Genomic DNA, 21,687 nt, shown 5'->3' on the forward strand with positions numbered 1-21,687 from the left:
ACGTTCAGAAATGCTCTCTCTCTCTCTGCACACTGGTTCCCCTGTCCTATTATTTGGTTGCTTGTCTAATTAGATTTCATCACATTCATTTAGTCATTCAGCACATGAGCATGTACCATGTGCCAGACAGGACCCCTGCCCTCACAGAGCTCAGACAGGTCTCCCTGGTGCGTAGGATGGTGGCTAGCAGTCCCAGCCCACATTCTAACAGTTTCTGATCCCAAGAAGACAGAGGCTGAGTCTGCCCCTCATTCACCTATCACCTCTCTTAGAAACGCTGGGTATGGTCTGGCCTGGATTAGATTCCTGTTCTGTGGGCTGGTCATGGAACAGGAGACAAACCTCCCGTGGCCAGGGGTGGAGTGGGACCTTGTGTGTGGTACCCAGCTAGAACCAGATGATGTCATGTAGGAAGCATTGCTAAATGGAATGACTTGGAAATCCATCCATTGTCCAGGCAGGCCCCAAGCTCCAGGTGCCCGCCATGCCTGCATGGGCTAGGGCCCAGGCCAGGCCTTCTCACCACAGATGGCAACTCGGCAGTGGTCGTGGGGCCAGAGGGTAGGGTGTGTGGGAGGGAGCGGCGGTCAAGCTTGGGCCAGCCTTGGGAGGCCTGGATGCCGGGCTAGCTCGTTGGACTCTATTCTGCTCACACAGATGGCTTCAGGGCTATATGTGGCCAGCAGCAGGTTTTGAAGCTTGCTCCAGCTGGAGGCTTATACTGGTCACAAGGTTTAAGGGGTCTGAGAACTGAATCGAAGGTGGCTGCAAGGCCTGCTCCTGGTAAATATTTCGTTAACTCCTAGGCCTTTCCAGACCCTCTCCTCCCGTCCTTGCCAGCACTGTTTATCGTCTGCTCAGGTTAGCCTTCGGGGAGCCCTCACTCTGCAGCTGTTCATCCCGGTTAGTCCTGCTTTTCTCTCGGCATTTTGCAGTCTCTCTGGCCAAAGTCTGGGATACACTTATGATGAGCTAGAGCTCTCCCCTCCTGGCTGACACCTGCTAAAATGATGGGCTACTTTTCTGTCAGTGTCCCGGCCACTCATTTCCTGAGCCACTTCTCCTTAGATCTGCCCTTCCTCCACATGCCTCCACCTGAGGTAGCAGGCGCACTGCCCTTGCTTTCATGGCTCCCCGAGCAGTACTGAGGACCTCAACTTCCCAGTGCTTCTGTGCTTCGTCTGCTCCCCCTTTCTCTAAGTAGAAAGGAGGCAGCTTCAGTTTATTGATTATTACTCTATGCAATTTCCCCATACCGTTACTGAGGAATAATTCCTGCTAGGCTTCCATACCTAACAGGTATCTATCCATTTGTTGGTCCATCCATCCATCAATTCATCCATCCATCCACCCACCCATTGGTCCATTCTCTGCCTCTCTGTTTCTCTTCCCCCATCACTATCTATACACACACACACACGTATTGGGAAAACTACCAGACATTTTCATTCATTTAATTTCATTCATTCACATAAACTCCTCTAATTCGTACAACCTCTCTATTGATAGAGTAAATATTATCTCCAATTAAAATGAGGACTCTGGGTTCAGGAAGCTTAAATAGGCCATCCAAAGTCGCAGAGCTGCCTTTGGAGGCACCAGGATGGTAGGTCAGAGGGCTTGATGTCAGGACTGCCCACCGGAGCACAGACAGTGCTGCAGCGCTGTCCTTAACAGCAAGAACCTGAACGCATCGCAAGTAGACTCCAGTGGGAGACTGGGTGGATAATTCAAGGTTTATCCGTAAAATGGAATACAATGCAGCTTCTCAGAATGAATGAGACCTACTAGTACATCCACAAAGGTCGACACGCATGATCTATTGTGTCACGAACAATAAAATATTAGGTCCTGTTTCTGTTAAGATTATCTCTATATGTGCATAGAAAGAGTCTGAAAGGATGCCCCAAAGTATGCAGTTACCAGTGGTTACTGCTGGGAAATGAGATTGGGAAATAGAAAGGAGTTTTCAATTAAAACTTGTTTGAAATTTTTATAAAAATTATTTTGATAATAATAATAATAATAGTTATTTTTATTATGAACACTTTGAAGTCTATTTTGACTTCCACACCTGATACCAAGGAAGGGCCCATCTCTCCCTCTGCCTCCCAGGCCCCTCTTGGTGCTCAGAGTGAAAGCTTCCCCTTGTCCTGCCCGAGGCCGCTGGCATGACCGCATGTCCGTGTCTAGCATGTCTGCATCTTCTCTCCTCTCCAGCCCCTGCATTTCTGTCAGCTTGAAGCTTCTTCTGTAAAGTTTTTCCTGATTACAAAAGTAATACTTAATACAAAATGCCAACTAAGACAACAAGAAATACGTTACCTTTCAGAATGGTCAAGGTATTTGTGGGGAGGTTTATATATACGTTTTTTTCTATAAAGCACATTTTAAAATTTAAAATTTGAATATTTTTATGCATTTACTTGGAAGTATTCAGAACAAGGCAGTTGCAACTCTCTCTCCTCCCCTCCCCCGCCCATTATAAGCTGGTATTTAGTTCATAGAACAATGACTTGGGTATGAAAGTAAGAAGTGAAACTACCATCCGTGTATCGTTGTGTACTCCTCAGCCTGCTTTACATGTCCACGCCCGTTTCCAGCCGCCCTCCTGTGCCACGCCAGGTTAACGGCCACTGCAGCCTCACTGAAAGACAGCTTAGTAACAACTGGGTCACTATTAGAAACATTTTACATGTCCTTACCATTCAGTCATCTCCAAAAACACACATAGAATGAGGCGAGCAGCAGGCAGGTAATTCCTTTGGAGAAAAGGAAAACCGCTAGAACCAACTAATTCCTCAACTCACCTTCATTCGGTCGGCCTCCTCTTCCTCCACTGCCTCCAGGCCTTTCTCTTTTTCCCTTGACAACGTCTCTTTCTTGAAAATAAACTCTGTTTTAGAATAACTTTTGTTTATTAAACATTAGTATTGAGAGTTATCTACCCCTTCACCAGTTTCCCCTGATACTAATCATCAACCTACTAACACCTCACCTTACCATGCACGGCACACTCATCAAAACTAAGAAACAAACTTGGCACATTCCTGCTGATTAAATCCCAGACTTGATTTCGCAGCTTTCCCACCAGTGTCACTTTTCTGCTTCAGGATCCAATTTCATTTTCAACGTTTCCTTCAGGTTCGCAGACCTGTGGCACCGCCGTCCCTTGTTATTCTGTGTCCTCCAGTTCTTCTGCAGTGTCGGCCAGGCCCTGTCTTCCTGATGTGCAGAGTGAGCAAGAGCAGTGAACTGTCCGGGGTACTGAACTGTCCTTCCCTTCGGAAGCTTCCACATCAGCCTTGCGACTTCTTTCCTGTCTTCAAGCCCCTATCTCTCCCTAAAGACACACGATCTTTTCCTTCACTAACATTTTTGAGAAATTCTGTGACGCTGATGGAAGCATTGGGTGCTGCTTCTCCGCGCTTCCTGGGGAAGCGTCCCGCAGAAATGTCACACTCCCGTGAGGGTTGCTGGCGGCGGCCTGGGGTGAACCACAGTCCCAGGACCTCAGCTGGGCTTCTAGAGCCACCTGTGACCTGTGACCGCGGCTTTGCTTGAAAACTGGCCAGCCTGCCCATAAACACTCTGCGTATCTATTTTTATTTCTGATTTATCTGAATGACAAAAGCTACAAGTGGCATCAGAACAAGTAAAAGCAAGTAAAGAGGCACAAGTCAGAGATCACTTCCCTCCTGCCACCCCAGCCCCGCCACCCCAGGCTGCTGAGCTGCAGTCCCCAGCCTGCGTGCACTCCCATCCCCTCTGTGTGGGCTCCAGGGACAGGCGCATAGTGGGTCTTATCTCAGACCACAGGTCTTCCTCTGTAGCCCAGCTTGCTCCTTACCTTGAGCTTGCGTTTGCCTGGGGCTGCGGAAGTGGGCCTGGCCATGCTGAGTCCTGTATTCCTTCTCCTGGAGGGTCTGACTGGCGGTGGAGAAGGGGGGGTCTGCTCTGGACCACGGCGCTCACTTGCTCCCTTCTTCTGAGCCGTACACCGTTCCTGCCAGAATTTGGTGGCTGTCGCCTTCCTGCTATTCTCACATGTCCAAGTCTCAGTCCGTGGCACTCACACTGGACTTCTCCTCTGCACCTGTGATCACATGCCTGTTAGGTGGCCAGGCAGCTCTGGGTGCCTGGGAACACCAGGCTCTCCTGAAGTCAAAGACCAGCTCCTCTGGACTCAGAGCCTCCCAAGACTGGCTGGTGGTCGGCCGGGATGCCTGAGGGCTGGTCTTGGCTGGGCCAGGGCCCAGGGGCAGGATGGCACCTTTCAGGGGGTTCCCTTGCTCAGGCCGCTCACTCTCATTTCTTGCTTCGGCAACTATTTTTATCTCCTTGCAGAAGAGAAAGCAATTTTCCAAATGGGTTAGTTGGTGGCACAGTTGATCCCCTGCCATAGGAGAAGAAAATATTAAAACTATTTTTTAAATCAAAAGGGAAGGGAAGTGGAATGAAGAGAAACCAAGATGGCGGCATAGGTAAACACCTAAACTGCTGCCTCGCACAACAATTTCAAAACTACAACTAAAAGACAGAACGGACACCATCCAGAACCACAGGAAAGCTGGCTGAGTGAAAATTCTACAACTAGAAGGAAAAAGAAAAGCTCACAGAGAATTGGAGGTACGGCAAAGGGGCTTTGTGCGCGCAGAGAGGAAGGGCGGCTGAGAGCCTGGCTGACTTTCTCTGGCGGAAGGGGGAAGGAAGCCTCCGACCGCACTGAACCCTAGTTCTGACTGCACTGAACCCCAGTTCCGGGCGAACCCCTGGGGACCCACGCTCTTGTGGGGGGAGTCTGGACTCTCGGGCGGAGACTCGGGAGCCGGGGAAGGCGGAGGACTGAAAGTGCACACGCGCGCGAGCGCCGGTGCACACAAAGGCTGCGGGGGTTGCCACAGGCTTTCCCTAGTGGAGGGGAGTCAGAGGATTCTGACTGCACTGAGCCCCAGTTCTGACTGCAGTGAACCCCAGTTCCAGGCGAGCCCCTGGGGACCCACGCTCTTGTGGGGGGAGTCTGGACTCTCGGGCGGAGACTCGGGAGCAGGGGAAGACAGAGGACTGAAAGCGCGCCTGCGCCGGTGCGCACAAGGGCTGCGGAGGTTGCCGCGGGCTTTCCCTGGTGGAGGGGAGTCAGAGGCTCCTGACGGCACTGTGCCCCAGTTCTGACTGCAGTGAACCCCGGTTCCAGGCGAGCCCCTGGGGACCCACGCTCTTGTGGGGGGAGTCTGGACTCTCAGGCGGAGACTCGAGCTGGGGAAGGCAGAGGACTGAAAGCGCACGTGCGCGCAGGGGCGGGGCTGACAGGAAGCCAAGACTGAGGCTCCACCCCATCCAAGCTGAGCACAGAGGCTATTGCAATTTGGCAAGTCTAATCCTATAGGGCTGTCTCCAGCACCGGGCTTCTCCCAGCATAGACACAGCTGATCCTTACAGCCAACTGACCCGGAGGTCAATTCTTCCCAGTGATACCAACAACAATAAAGACTTAATTACAACAAGGCTGTACACACAGTCCACAAAGGGGTGCACCAAGAGTTTCCACCTCAGGTTAACTGGGGAAGCAGACCCACTGGGCCATATTGGAAACCTAGCACAAATATCTACCTTACCAACTCAGGGAATCAGTGAAAATGCGGGGTCAAAGAATCAGATCACAAACGAAAGAAATGGAGGAAAACAAACGACTGGATATAGAATTCAAAACCACCGTTATAAGACTTTTTAAGAATATCCTAGAAAAGGCCGATAAATATAACGAGACCCTCGAAGATATGAAAAAGGACCAACTAGAAATTAAACATACACTGACTGAAATAAAAAATATTATACAGAGACCCAGAAACAGACTAGAGGAACACAAGAATCAAGTCAAAGAATTGAAATACAAAGAAGCAAAAAACACTCAACCGAAAAAGCAAAAAGCAAAAAAAAAAATCCAAAAAGTTGAAGATAATGTAAGAAGACTCTGGGACAACTTCAAGCGTACCAACATCAGAATTATGGGGGTGCCAGAAGAAGAGAGAGAGCAAGATACCGAAAACCTATTTGAAGAAATAATGACCGAAAACTTCCCCCACCTGGTGAAAGAAATAGACTTACAAGTCCAGGAAGCCCACAGAACCCCAAACAAAAGGAATCCAAAGAGGACCACACTAAGACACATCATAATTAAAATGCCAAGAGCAAAAGACAAAGAGAGAATATTAAAAGCAGCAAGAAAAAAACAGTTAATTACCTACAAGGGAGCACCCATACGACTATCAGCTGACTTCTCAACAGAAACTATGCAGGCCAGACGGGAGTGGCAAGAAATTTTCAATGTGATGAATAGCAAGAACCTACAACCAAGATTACTCTACCCAGCAAAGCTATCATTCAGAATTGAAGGGCAGATAAAGAGCTTCACAGATAAGAAAAAGCTGAAGGAGTTCATCACCACCAAACCAGTATTATATGAAATGCTGAAAGGTATTCTTAAAGAAGAGGAAGAAGAAAAAAGTAAAGAGAAAAATTATGAACAACAAATACATATCTATCAACAAGCGAACCTAAAAATCAAGTGAATTAAAAACCTGAGGAGCAGAATAATCTGGTGAATATAATAGAATCAGGGGCATAGAAAGGGAGTGGACTGATAATTCTCAGGGGGAAAGGAGTATGGGGGGTTCATGAAGAGAATGGACAAAAATCATACACCTATGGATGAGGACAGTCGGGGGGAGGTAAGGGCAGAAGGTGGGGTGGGAACCGGGTGGAGGGGAGCTATGGGGGGAAAAAGGAGAAATAATTGTAATAATCTGAATAAAGATTTATTTAAAAAAAAAAAAAAGGGAAGGGAAGTGATTTTTCTTTCCTAACATTAGTGTGAGCTGGTGTTGGGGCTGACTGGAGTGGACAGCAAGTGTGGAGGCCGCCCGTGTTCAGGGTGGCACAGTGCATCCACGGACCCTGCCACGGATTCCTGGGGCTGATTGACAAAACCAAGACCTTGCAGTGTTCACAGGGCTTTGTAATGAAATAGGGAGCAATTGTAGGATCTTGCACTGCAATGGCCTCACGTAGGTTTGAAAAGCTTGTTGAAAGTGATGGGAAGATATTTTTTCTTGCACACAAAGAAAGATGTTCAAGTTTACTGACCTTTGTTGAGCTGACACTATTAATCAGATGCTATCTGGCAGATTTCTTTGAAATTTTAAACATTTAATCTGTTCCTTCAATGTAAGATGGTGCTTTAACAAGGCATGATCAAGTCGTTGCTTTTTGAAACACACTCTTGCTCTTGAGGAAGCATTTTGAAAATGCATATTTTCAAATGTGTCACCCATAAAGTATATTTTTTCTTTAAAAACTCCTTATTGTTGTAAATTTAAAAGGCAAACAAACAGAAAACAGTATTTTCTAATCTGTACATAAAAGTCTTCCACAGTGAAAAATTTCAATATGTTTTTAAATTTCCTAATCAAAATATGAGCAATTCAGTACCTGAAATCCAGGAAACAAACTTTCTGATTTAGCATAAAGTCTGGCCTGAAGATCTCCGTGTGCTTTGGAGTGCCTCCTGAAGACATGAGCGCCAGCAGCCCGAGCCTATGCAAGAGCTGCCTAGCACCTGGGAAGAGGGTGCTGCGCCAGCCTTGGCGGGTCCTGGGTGCCGAGACTGTGAGGGGGCAGTGCCAGCAATGATGGCTGCCTTCACGCTGGACATGAAACTCAGCCTCTGCCAGGCACAGTAACTGTTAAAATCAAGTATTCAAATAAGTTGGAACTGAACTCAGGCCTTTGAATTACTATAAGACAAAGGGTTAAACTAGGATTAAAAAAATAAAGCATTTAAATTACATTGCTGTAACAGAACATTGTTTATGACTGAGAACATGTGTGTGAATAACTGCTGACCAGACCGGCGAGGGCAGGCCTTGGTGTCTGTAAGCTCTCCCGGGTGAAGAAGGGAGGTCGGGGCCACAGGTTGGGGATATCATGGAGTCAAAGAGACCCTGCCTGTGCCTGAACTCAGAGGGGTGGCAGCCCTGACCGACGTCCCCTGAGCCAGGTGGCTGCAGGATCAGGACAGACATTTCCTCAGAGCCCGAGAGAGCCCCTCCCAGGGACCCATGGGAGAGCATTGAGAAGTTACCACGTGGCCCCTTGAAAAGGGCTTTGAGAAAGGGGCACCCTGGAGCTGCTGGGCAGAAGAGGGCTCACGGCTGAGGCAGGGAGGCTCCCTCCTAAGTGCTGGGCATGATTGGTGAGTAGATTTGGGAACTTGATGTCTTGGAGTCTGTCAGTTGGGATGGATCCCGCAGATCAAGGCCAGGTGAAAAGAGTATCTTGGTGCGCACTTGTGTGGTCAGATGGTAAGTGAGGACCACACCTGGGTACCATGTTGGCCCCTAGGACACCCCCCATGTGGGTACCATGTTGGCCCCTAGGACACCCCACACCTGGGTACCATGTTGGCCCCGAGGACACCCCCCACACCTGGGTACCATGTTGGCCCTGAGGACACCCCCCCATGTGGTTAACATGTTGGCCCCTAGGACACACCCCACCTGGGTACCATGTTGGCCATGTTGGCCCCTAGGATGAAGATGCATGGCCAGGAGAAGAGGGAGCAGGTAGTAAGTCCACAGAAAGCCCTGATTCTTATTTGCCTGCCCTTACTCTCCATTGCTTTAAGTGAAGTTCTGCTCCTGCGTGGTCGGGGGCTTGAGACAGAAATATAACTCAGTTACCAAAAACTGAAGCTGCCCTCCTTGCCCTCCTGGAGTGGAATGCGAGACTCTGCCTTCTGCGTATGTATTTAGATGTGTATAGAACTATGTCTGGAAGGTTTCTTAACAAGCTGTTCCCAGTGGTGCCAAAGTTTAATTTCCTACACTGTACATGGATCACTTTTGCAATAAAAATGCAAATCTAGAAAAATATTTCAAAGTATGCCATGTTCATTGTAGGCAATTTGGAAAATGTGAAAAGTACATTTAAAAATTAAATCATCCAAATTCCCACCATGAAAGTAACTATTAATATTTTTATTTTAAAAATTTTATATGTATATATGCATATATATTCAAAGTACATACAGTCTTTTTTAAAAATCAGAATTATGTTTGCCTTTGCTATCTACTTTTTTCCTTTTAATGTTGTTAAGGAGCATTTTCCCATGCTATTAAATATTCTTTGAAAACATACAGTGAAATGTACATGCTCTGTGAGGTATACACTGTAATTTCATGTATGTGTATATATACATAACTTCTATATATAGATGAGAAGAGGAGGGTCAGAGAGGTTAATTAACTTACCCAAGGACACCCAGCTAGCATACGGTACAACTGGGATTTGAACCTGTATCTTCCTGATCATTAAGACCAATCCTGCCAAGGTTGAATAAATAAATGAATAAATGTTTTAAGTTGATTTAAGGTTCCTGACAAGTGTGGGTCCTTAGTAAATGAAATTCTTCTCTGGGCTCCCCGCTCACCTTCCTCAGGCCGCATGCCCGCCTGTGGTGCCCCTCCTGCCCCACCCTGTGACCTTTTCCTCAGGAGCTCTGTCACTCAGCTGTGCTTCCCAAGCTCCTCCTTCGGCCCCTTCGCCCTGGCTCCCCCAGGTTTGGCTTCTCCCTCCAGCCTGGCTGGGCACTGGCTCCTTGCATTCCCACTGCTGCTGGTGCCAGGGGCTGCCCCGGGCCTGGCCTACCAGCGCTGGGTCCAGGTCAAGGGAAGAATGGAACCTTGCAGGGAGGATCAGATGTAAATAGTTCTAGCGGCCCGAGTTCTCAGTGCCTTTATCTTTCATGTGAGCAACCCAGCAAGTTACTGCGGAGCAGCCACTGGGCTGCAGATGGGAAAGCCCAGGGCCTATAAATTCAGAGATATCATCTGGAGATGCATGTCCAGAGCTGTCACTGGGTGTCACTGGAAACAGTGGTGCTCCGTGCCTCGGAGGGAGGTCACTGCGTGTGCTGGCGCAGGCCTGCAGTCCCCAGGAGCTTGGGCGAGGGTGGGGGGCGAGGTGTGGTGGTGGTGGTGTGGTGGGGGGGGGGTTGCTGGGAGGTGCGCGGGACCCTGTGCGGAGCTCCTGGCCCTTCACAAGGCCATTCCTGTGCTTGACCTCCAGAGAGAAGAGCCGAGCTGAGCAGGCACCGCCCTTGCAGGGTCACTGGATGGAGGTTCTAAAACCCAGCAGATGACGTCAGTGAGGACAGAGGGTGAGAGGAGGCAATAGGGATTGGTAGGAACTGGGGCAACGACAAGGGGCATGTCCCGCAGTCTGCTACCCCAGCCAAGAGGTGGTGTGGTCGGCACAATAATGCCCCCCCCACCTTCCCCCTTTTGGGTTCTCACCCCTGGAACCTGTGAATATCCATACTGGGTGGGGACAAGCAGGGTTACAGTAGCGTTTATTCTTGTATTAACTAGAGGTCCGATGCATGAAATTTGTGCAAGAGCAGTCATTCCTTCCTCTGCTGCCGGCACAGGCTTCCCTCTGGCACCCAGGACTCGGACTTCATCCAGAAGGTCATCCAGAAGGACATCTGGTCTAATTAGCATATTACACTTTATTATTATAGATTATTGTATTGTTTTCCATACGAGCAATTGTAAACCGCCCCCCCCCCCCCCGCCCCGTATGTGTTAGGCTACATGGCAAAGGAGGATTAAGTTGCAGATGGGAAGAAGCTTACTAACAGCAGACCTGCCATTAGGTCGGTTCCTTGGGCTATCCAGGTGCCCCTGTAACCACAGGCTCCTCACAGTGGAGGAGGGAGCAGAGAGGAGGGAGTCCCAGCCGCTGCGGCCGCTGGAGAAAGGTGCAGAGAAGCGCCATGCTGCTGACTTGGGAGACACAGGAGGCCCGCAAGCCGAGGCATGAGAGCAGCTGCTGGAAGCTGGGAAGGGCCGAGACCTGGGCTCTGTTCCCAGAAAGGAACAGCCTGCTGCCACCTGATGGTAGTGGCGTGACACCTGTATCAGATTCCTAACATAGAGCTCCAAGAGAATGAACTTGTGCTGTGTGAGCTTCTGATTGGGGTAATTTGTGGCATCATAAGCAGAGAACGAGCACAGGCGGTCTCCTCTATGAACGTAAGAAGACAATTGCGGTCTGCAGCCCAGGCCCAGCAAGGCCTCCCTTGGGGTGCGGAGGCGTGGAGTTGGCTCAGCTGCTGACTCAGGTGAGAGGGATCGCGGCACCCGAGCCATTCAGGTGAGCTGGCAGGAGCTGGTTCTACAGGCTGCTTCCCAGGGAACTGGGGCTGAGCATGATCCATCTCTGGAGGCTGGCCTCAGGGCACAGCATGGTGAAGCCCATTTCCTGGGGCCCTTAGAAACCGTCACAGTCCATTTTTTGTTGTTAATATATATTTTTTATTGATTTCAGAGAGGAAAGGAGAGGGAAAGAGATAGAAACATCAATGATGAGAGAGAATCATTGATTGGCTGCCTCCTGCACACCCCACACTGGGGATTGAGCCCACAACTTGGGCATGTGCCCTGGACCAGAATCGAACCTGGGACCCTTCAGTCGGTAGGCTGACGCTCTATCCACTGAGCAACTGGCTAAAGCCACAGTCCATCTTTTAATAGCTAGTCTTCTGCAGATTTGAACTAAATTTATTTGATTAATATTTTGAGAAAATTTATTTGATTAATATTTTGCTAAATTTATTTGCTAAATAAATTTATTTGATTAATATTTTGAGAAAATTAATTTTAAAAAGGGATTATACATATCAGTAGCAAATTTCTGAGTGACTTGTTTGGGTTCAATATGAGAGATTTTTTATTGCTGGCATTTGCACATTTTCATTTGTCAGAGCTCTGAGTCCAGGTGAGTGGCTGTCCACGGCCCAGTGTGGTGCACGCGGAATCGGGCTCTGGCGATGCCTGGCCTGCTGCTGCGCTGTTGCAGTGATGCCTCACAGGGCCCTGAGCTGTAGCTGCCGGCTGGACTCGGACGTGTCAGCGTGTCCACTCCGGTCCCTGGGGGACCTCCTGGCTGTGTGAGAGCAGGCGTATCCCCATGAGTTGGAGCTTTGTTTTTCTCATCTGTGTAGTAGGCATAGGGTAGAACTCCCCCGAGGGTTGCTGCAAGCCGTCCGGGAGCTAAGCCGCATACAATCTGCACACACCACCGAGCATAGATGCTGAAATGCTCAAATAAAAATCACACTTTCTCTCGCTGATAGTCTATGAAAAATTGGAGACTGCTTTTTTGAGGGTCAGGGCAAAAGTAAAGGATGGAACTCACGGCCACCTGGGCATCAGGCGTAGGCAATCCAGTGGGGTCCTGGGTGTGATGAATGCTCTCCCCCAGTATGCTACTAGAGAAAATCTGTCCAGATGTTTCTTCCTTAATCCCAGCGGGGTTTCCTCAAGAAATGGCCAGGGAGCCGGTGTTTCCCAGCCCATTTTGTCTGGCTAGCGCTTTGGAGTCATTGGAACGGAGGTGTTTGGCCTTTGGAATAAACTGCTGGTTAAACTTATAGGCTTGTCACATGGAGACCATGCAGCTAAGAAGTCTGACAGGAGGAGCCTAGGTGTTTGAGCACCACATTGGCCTCATCTGTATGATGAACACCCACATGAAGAAAGTCTTGATGGGGACAGCTTTCTGATGTTCAGTGTCGACTCTGGGTCAAGTGTTACACTAAGCCAGGGCTTCTAGCCTGGGAACTGCGGACACACAGGCCAGATGCCTCTCTGGGTGGACTGCCCGTGCATGAGGATGCCCCACAGCGCGCCTGGCTTCTGCCCACTGCATGCCAGTAGCTCCCCCATGCCCCAGGGTTTGACAGCCAGAAGTCTCCTCATGTTCCCAACTGTTTCCTGGCGGGGTGGTGGGGGGAGGGGGGAGACAAACTGCCTCGGTTGAGAACCACTGCACTAGGCATAGGTTTACAGAAACGAATCAAGTCAGCCTTTGCCATCGAAAGTCTCGCAATTCAGAGGGGGCCCCATGAGCATTGGGCGTGACGGCACCAGGCTGAATCCACATGGCCGCGAGTGTGGCACGGTCTTCACCGCGTGGCTTTCCTGGGCACGGAGACAGACTTTTCCTGTGCGTACAGGGCAGTATTTTGAACATCAGTTTTGGTTTCCTGATGCCCATGGGGCTGAGCGCACTGCTCTTTGCCCTCCACCAAGTGGCCCCAGACCACTTTCTGCGTCAGAGCAGGCAGTTTTCACTGCTTGCTGCTCCAGGGCTGTCTCTGGCTCAAGGCCCCGCCCCGCCCCCGGACCAGGTGGGTCAGGAGGCTGGGCGGAGCCTGAGTGGGGTTTGGCAGCTGCCTTGGCAGCCCCGGCAGGGCAGCCCCACGTGCAAGGCTGAGAGTCACCGGTGGGGCGTGATGTTGGGCCCCGGGGGGCTCCCTGCAGCTCTTGCAGCCAGCGCTCCAGGGCTTGGCTGGTTCATATCAGCAGAGTCAGGGAATGACCACATCAGAAAAGCCAAGCATTGTTTTAATTTATAAAATTCATCTCCGCTGACTGAAAAACAATGTGAATTAAAACTAGCTTATGAAACCAACTTTAAACTTAGTACCAGAAGAGATTTTATTAATGTCATTTTAAAACACAGTCTTTTAATTAAATATTTTTAATTGAACATCAAAATATTGAACATCAGCTTTTCCTCTCAAACCAGGTTTTGCTTGGTAGATCCTATGAGCTGGTGTTCAAAGAACCAGCGGTCCTCAGCTCAGACTCAGACCTGGGGCCCACGGCCCATTCAGCCATGTCGGCTCCCCTGGTCCAGGGCAGCTCACTTCCACCTGACCGGCCTCCGTGGTGTCTACATGTGCCCAGTGCATGCTTGGAAGGTGGGAGGCAGGTGCCTGAGAACAGCCTCTGGAGGAATGTGTACCTGAGGCCTATAAGGAGCAGAAGCGATGCCTTTGGCTCATCCGCCAATCTGTCCAACACCAGGCCAGGTGTGGAGGGTTGAGGTGTGAACATTTCCAAATGTTCCCTGGGAAGCAGAGGCCGTGGGTTCAGAGGCGCCAGGGGAAGGATGCACTCTCTCCCTTACGCTGTGTGAGGATGTGCGGGTCGTGGTCAAGACAGGCCCAGGCAGACACGTGATGGGCTCTGAGTATCATGGGGGCCACGTCAGCCAGGCAGCACTCCAGCCAGGAAGCCAACCACCAACCCCGCCAGTGAGACAGGCACATGGGTGAAGGGCCAGCCCAACCCAGCTGGGTCGGAGGAGCATGCTCAGCGCCAGCCTCCATAGCACTAGGCTACAGAGAGCTGCCATCAGGAGAAGGAGCAGGGCCAGGGGAGGGTATGCAGAAGGCTCAGCGCCCACCGAACGGATGCCTGCAGGCGCATGTGGAGATGTTGCGGATTCCTCAGACCACCCCAGGAAAGCCAGTGTCACAATAAAGTGAGCCATAAAGTTTTGCTGGTGGAGGGTCTTTTTTATTTTATTTTATTTTATTTTATTTTATAAAAACACAACACCGGTTCTGGGTATTTACCCAAAGAAATAAAAAACATGAATTAAAAAACAGATATGTAGCCCTAAGTTCATTATTTGCAATAGCCAAGATATGGAAGCAACTTAAGAGTCCCTGGATAGACAAATGGACACAAGACACTGTGGGGGTGGGATGAGGGCATGCGACAGGGGGTGGAGGAGGCTGGGGGAAGGTCAATGGGGGAAAAAAAAGGAGATATATGTACTTCTATATGTAATACTTTAAACAATAAAAAAATTAAAAAAAATAAAATCAATTAAAGAGAAAAAAAAGAATATATATAATGGGATATTGCTTGGCCAAAAAAAAAGAATGAAATCTTATCACGTGGGACAACATGGGTGGACCTAGAGGGTATTATGCTAATGAAATGTCAGACTGTTCAACTGTTCTCCATGTGCTGTATTGCGTCGCAGTAGTATTGACAACTGGAAGTCTAGTTATAAAAAGCCATATAGTGATAAGTTAATTAAAATAAAGTTACAATGTTACCAGCCAAGTGACCAAGGGCAAAGGGATCTTTATACCAGAAAACATAGGCTAAGGGCAGCTCTTAATACTGACCTCAGTTCTGAGCTTCCTGGTGGGCAAGGCAACAACAGAGCCTGATGAAGCATGGCCCTCGCCATGGGACACACCAGGCCTGGGAGGGAGACTTATGGCCCCTATTTTATTATCTTTTTAGTTTAGTGCTTTGGGAGACATTTGTCACGTGAGTCTCTATATATGTTGTTCTAAGGGGCATAGAACAACATAATGGATAGTGTCTTGCTAGCGGTTTTACAAACAATGCAGATGTGACTCACACGGAATTAGCAGCCCACAGCATGAGCTGTGGAAGGATTAAAGTGAGGTGTTCCTTAGGCTGCCTTGCTGGCTCGCTTCTTCTTAAGTTGTAAGATGTAGCTCCAGCATTGTCTGTTCCAAGAAACCGTCCCTGACTCTCCAGGGAGTCCGTGCCCTAATGCCCTGCGCACCAGCCACAGAGCCCACCTCTTCCCACCTGGTCTGTCTGCCTTTAGAGCTGAGACCCTGAAAGGTGGGCGTGGCCTCAGGTGTGTCTGTATTCCCGGCTTACACAGTGGCTTTGGCACATAGTAGGCATTTTATTGGTGGATATTTATCAGGCCTGCCAAAACTCAGGGTAGTTCTTGGCATAGGACAGGCAGCATACTGAGCGGGGAGGCTCTGGCTTTGGGACCGGGTCGCTGGGTTCAAGTGTGGGCCCCTAGCTCTGTCTAGCTCTGCCACACCGACACGTTGAAGACTGCCTCGTTTTTCATCTGAGCTGTGGGCTATAATAGTAACTGCCGCAGCGGACTGCGGGGAGCTGGGCCGATATCTGGAAGGCTGTCAGCTCAGTCCGGTGCGTAGACACTGCTGTGTGTGGAACCCGCTGTAATGGCTGGAGTCTTTGATGTCCCAGGGCTGGTGGGCAGATGGGCTGAGCTGTGGTCCATGCTGGGCTTGGTGCACAGCTGCTGGTGGTCACTCAGAAGCAGCCCCTGCACCAGGCTCTCGGGCATGCAGGGACCGTCCGGGCCGCCTCTGTCCAGTGACAAGCATGTGCGTGCGTCCTCTCTGCGCCCCTTGTCCCGCCACACAGGAATGACCCTGGCGATTTTCAGGTCGGAGCTCTGTCTCTGAGGCTTCCCAGGCTTCTTTGGTGGATTCACCCTGCCTCAGTTTCCCTTGGGAGGCAGTTGAGGGGATTTTGGCCATCAGCAAACTTGGGATCCTTTTGGCCATCAGCCCCCTTTTGGGGCTGTTCCTTACTTCCTGTGTGAGCTGGGGTGGGAATATGACATCTCCCACCTGGACTGTCTCTTATTTAATAGGGATGATGTACGCCTGATGGGCTGGCTGTTGGGGACTCTGTGCGCTCCCCTGCAGGGGGCGCTGGCCGGCCAGGCTAGGGAGCAGTGCTCACTCAGATGTGCTGGCTCCAGGCTGTGAGGAAACTCCCTTCTTTGAACTCCCTCCTGGCTGTATCTCCAGACAGGAGTTCACATTCGAATTCCTCTTTGGAAAAATTCTGGAGGCGGTAAGATTCCAAGGCAGCTTTATCCCTGTCAAGGCCCCAGGACTTACGGTGGGAACCACACTCTCCACCTGGTCCTGGACTTCAGGAGCCTCCAGCACAGCCCTGGTCCCCAGGCCGTCCCCGGGCCTCCCTGTGGAGAGGCACCCTGCCTGGCCCAGGCCTGGCCCCAGCTCCAGTCGCCGTGCCAGCTGCCAGGCCCAGACGCACCTCGCTGCCCAAAGGCACGCAGGCATTTCACAAGAAAAGGATCAGGAAAAAAAATTAAGTGCTTCTCATAATACTTGTGCCAGAGGTGTCCTGCTTGGAGTTCTCTAGCCACGTGGTGGGCATTTGGCAGGCGACTTGCCTGCTCACTCACTGGCACTGTTAAGGACAGAGGGACATGTTTTTCCTTCACAGTTTTGCTCGTCCTCACTCTTCCCACTTAGGATTTTAATGACCTTTTTCCTCTAAGTTTACTCAAACCACCTCCCCTCCAGCCAGCCCCTCCAGGGGCCCTTCCCGTCTCCCAGCCGCTCTCACTCCTGTCGGAGGCCCCTCTGGATGTCTCGTCTGTCAGGACAAACCCCACTGCTCCCCACAGAACCCAATCTCACCCCGTGGCCCCCTGGCTGCGCTCACACCTCAGTGAGGACAGAGCCCGGAACCCGCGGTGGGGACGGATGGGGAGGGAGCCCAGGCCCTGTGTTCTGTAGATTCTTAAGCCCTGCATCCTTCTAGAGGGCGCGTTGATCAAAGTGAGCCGGTGTGTTTGAACTATTGCTTTGAACAGGCCCCATGCACCTCTGAGGATGCCATGCCGATTGAGGCCACTGAGGATGCTCCTCTCTGGCATGTGGCCTGGAGAATGCCTGTTTCAGGGGCTGTGGGTGAGGCTGTAGGGAAGCGTCTGGCATCTTACCCTCTAGTGACACACTGTGCCGTGGCCAGCGTGCACTGTGGCCTTGATCACGGATTCTCTGTGAAGTCCTACCTGTTCGGTTGCTTGATCTCCTGAAGAACATGCCGCCCAAAGAGCCTGCAGGGCTGCAGCTTAGAACAGGGGGCCCCTCCGTCCCCCTCAAGTCCAGCAGTCTTCCCTCCCACAGTGAGGAAAATAAATTGTTTAAGAAGTGCCTGAGTTTGGGTCTGAGCTCTCTTTCAGGCTCAGTGCAGGCAAATAATGCTCCTCTCATTTCTAGTTTTGCCTCTGACTTGCCTTTTCCCATCAGCCCTGGCATGGGCCACGGGCGCCCCGCCATGCCCTCCTTCGGGGCCCTGGTACTAGTCAGTATGCTCAGTTGCAACAACAAAATCCTGCTCAGTTGGTTTGAGCACAAAGAAATTTATTGACTTCTGATTGGTTGACTTCTGATTGATTAGACAATTCCGATGGGTTGCCTGCGTTTTTCCTCTTTGCCCTAAACTATTCTAAATGACATAAAGTTAAGTGTTATAAACCCACAAGGTCAGAGAGTCCTGTGAGGAGACAGCAGCGGGTGAACTGGGGCTGGGCTTTGAGAAATAGCAAGTGGGTGGAGGAGGAGTGATCGCTCAGCAGAGCAAGGAGGTTTCACCTCGGTGCCTGATGACAGCAGGCTGTCAGGAAGAGCCGGCTCTGCCTGCTCGGAGAGCCCCCGGAGTGGGATGAGGCTGGGCAGGAGCCAGGAGGAACTAGGCAGAGATGTGCATGTGGGTAGCGGGACTTTGCTTCCTCTTCCTGTCCTGCTCCCAGAGGGCCACAGCTGGAGTCCATCCTCGGGCAGGACATGAGGAATGCTTTCTGAGGGTCTGACAGCTCTGGGGAAAGAGCTCCCAGGGTTGATGCTGTGGAGGAGAGAGGGGCCTTCCTCACACAGGCCAGGGTGCCAGCCTACCTGCCCACAGGCCACCCGTGCCGCCCAGCAGCTTTTGAACACCTCACTTTGTTGTTGATCCTCACCCAAGGATTGTTTTTTTCCATTGATTTCTTTTTTTAGAGAGAGAGTGGAAGGGAGGAACAGAGGGAAGAGAGACACAGAGAGAGAAACATCGATGTGAGAGAGAAACATTGATTGGTTGCCACCTGCATGTGCCTGGACCAGGGTGGGGCATCCAATGTGCAACCCAGGTACGTGCCCTTGACTGGGAATTGAATCTGTGACCCTTGGGTGCGTGGACCAATGCTCTAACCACTGAGCAGTGCTGGCCAGGGTCTCACTTTAAATATGAAAGGATGCTCAGTTGGTTGGTATAAATTTTTCTTTCTTTTCCATGTCCAGCGTGGCTAGAGAGCAGTCCAGTTCCTGAGTAGGGGTGGCCGGGGATTGAGAAAATGAAAGAAAGAGACAGACACAGAAATAGAAGGAAAAGGCTGGGTGGGACAGTTGTCCTCTGATGGAGAGACAGACCCAGAGCCGATACACGAGTTTATTTTATACAGAAAAAAAAAAACAGGAAGTTTTACTAAAGTCCAAAACAAAGGAGATTATGTGCATTCTTGTGGCTTCTTTGTAATGGTCACTTCTGGGTGGGCCCGGATAATCATGTTTGTTCCTGGTGCTTGGCTGGATTTAGATAATGAAACCCACCCCCTGGCACCTGAGCTAAAGGTCAGGCTGACAACACACCTGCCTCTGGCAAGGTGTGTTTCCAGGATGTGGCTTTGCCAATGCCACTGGATTCAGCTGACAATAATTAAAGAAATGCTCATGTGCTTTCCTAGGCACTCTCTACAGGTTGGAGTGTCAACCTGTACACCGATAGGTTGCAGGTTCGATTCCCGGTCAGGGCACATACCTAGGTTATGGGTTCAGTCACAGGTCGGGGCATATCTTCTCTCACATCAATGTTTCTCTCTCTCTCTCTTTCTCCCTTCCTCCCTCTCTAAATAAATAATAACATATTCTCAGGTGAGGGTTAAAAATAAGTAAATAAATAAACATGAAAGGAAAACTAAGGATTATTACGCATTTGAGGGAACTCTCATAGGAAAGAGAGAGTGCAAAACAAATATAAAAAAGGAGTCAAGGTCTGTTTAGGGAACAAAAGAAAACGTCAAGGCCTATCACTGCTCACCTTATAGGAGATTTAAAAATTGCATCCTGGAGGCACAAGCAGGATGATAGGAAAAAGAACAGAGAGCACAAACAGCAACAGAATGTAAAAAGTAGTAACTGAAATGTAAAAAAATCCAACTGAAGTATTAGAAAATAAAGTTGAGAAAAGTAAAACAAACAGTAAAGAGATATAAAATGGGAGAGAAAGTTGATAAAAATGAATGGCCAATCTAGGGTAATCAATATTCTTCTAATCACTTCTAGAAAGAGAATAGAACAAAAATGAAGAAAAGGCAAATATCAAAGAAATAAATAACAAAATAACTTGGAACCAAAGGACATGTGTCTCCAGACTAAAACATCCTACTAACCACTTAGCTCTTCACCAAAATAAATGAAAAGAACTCCCAGGTCAAGGCACTTCAATACCAAGTTTCAGAGCAGTGGGGATGGGAGAGGAAAGAGAAGAGGAGGAAGAGGGCCTGGGTGGAGGAGGAAGGGCAGGTGAAACACAAGGACTGGCAATCAGAATGGCATTAGGAAGTAAGCGCACACTGGGAACGGGGAGGTGCTAGAGAAACAGGACTCTTGTGGAAGCGTTAGTACACCCTGTCTGTACTGAGTAGCACAGTCACCATGATAGCAAATTAAAGCAATTCACACATGCAGAGGCTCAGAAATTTGCACACTACACCTTTTCTTAGGATGGGCTTCAGAAAAATAAAACAAATAGAAAATGACTAAAGTAAACAGTGACAGGCCTAGGGACTCCAGGCAGCAGAGCAGAAGGGAGGGTCCTGGCAGCCCGGCCCTTCCCTGGGGGTGGGGAGGCTCTGAGAAGCGGCCCCAGGGTGAAGGAAACAGACTATTTTATGTGGCTGAGCATTTGGACAAATACATTATGGAACTGGTATAAGTAAATATAGGTCAACACAAGAAAAGCAAGTTATATAAGCAAGAAAACAAACAAATCATTGTCTACTAGTTGGCTTAGTATTTTCATAATAAGTCAACACATGATACAATTTAAAAATTGTGATCCGCATAAGTTGGGAATATTGTGAAGGGAAATGAAAGGATGAGGGCTTGTCTGAGAGATTTAGATCCTTATTACCATCCCGGAAAGATAATTGATAATGCTGATGTCTACAATTGATCAAGCAAGGCCAGCGCGTGAACATGTGGTTGGGAAGTAAATGTGGAAGAAACAGCTGGCAGAATTGTAAGTGCTCCCTGTGGAGGCAGACGGTGGAGGACTGCCCTTGTCAACAGCTGTCCTGTAATACCACTTGATTTTAAGCTACGATTTAGTTTAAAGGAATAGGTTTGTAAACTATGGTTTATGATTGTCATATTACTCCGTTTATTCTCCCTTAAAAATAGTTTGTTCTTATTCATCACATTGGTCTTGCCAGTGTTTGATATTCAGATTTAAAAACAAATATTATTTGTTCTGTTGCTTGTACAAAGTTTTGAAACATAGTTAATAAGAATTAAAAGGAACTTACTCAAGTAATATTAGGCAACTCAAAGAGGTGGGTGGGAGGCTGGAGAACTGGATGTAGGGGACAAGGTCAGGTTACTCCCAGGCAGAGCCTGGATAAGATATCATCATTAGCCTCCCAGCTGCCCTGGCTACTGGAACTGACTGCAGAAGAGATCTCTGCTCACTCTCTCTGGAGTCAGGGAAGCCCCTGTTCTCAGTTGGGTCCTGTGCTGCTCCTTACATCTGCCAAATGCAGGGTCTTCACAAATCAAGAACCTTCTGGCATGGGATGGCCAAAATCCTACGCTGCTCTCACTGCCAGGTGGGACCCCTTCCCTCTGTTCTAAACCAGTGGGTTCGCCTCACCATAGGCACCTCAGGCTGTACTGAGACCAAGCATCAGTCTTGTCTCAGACAAGGATGGAGACCATGAAACCCAGAGGGGTTCAATGAGACAGAGAAAGCGAGGACTAAGCCCCAGTCTCCTTCACACGCAGCATCCCCTTGGCCGATCAGTGGGGCTGCCTTGGCAGCACCCCCTCAGTAAATCCGAAGTGAAGAGGAAAGCGTTGCCAGGCAGGGAGAGGCTCCAACGCATCTGAGCAGGTGATGGTGCAGTGGGCAGATTCCACATGCGGAGCTCCCAAGGAAA

At 49.5% G+C, this 21,687-nt stretch overlaps 1 protein-coding gene across 4 annotated transcripts in view; it reads left to right on the forward strand.

The window, feature by feature from the left end:
- Positions 1–21,687, forward strand: part of GRID1 (glutamate ionotropic receptor delta type subunit 1) — a 661,002-nt gene that overhangs the window by 363,484 nt on the left and 275,831 nt on the right. The window lies entirely within an intron of this gene.

The sequence above is a fragment of the Plecotus auritus genome (genome assembly GCF_963455305.1).
Source record: "Plecotus auritus genome assembly, chromosome: 9".
NCBI classification, from domain to species: Eukaryota; Metazoa; Chordata; class Mammalia; order Chiroptera; family Vespertilionidae; genus Plecotus; species Plecotus auritus.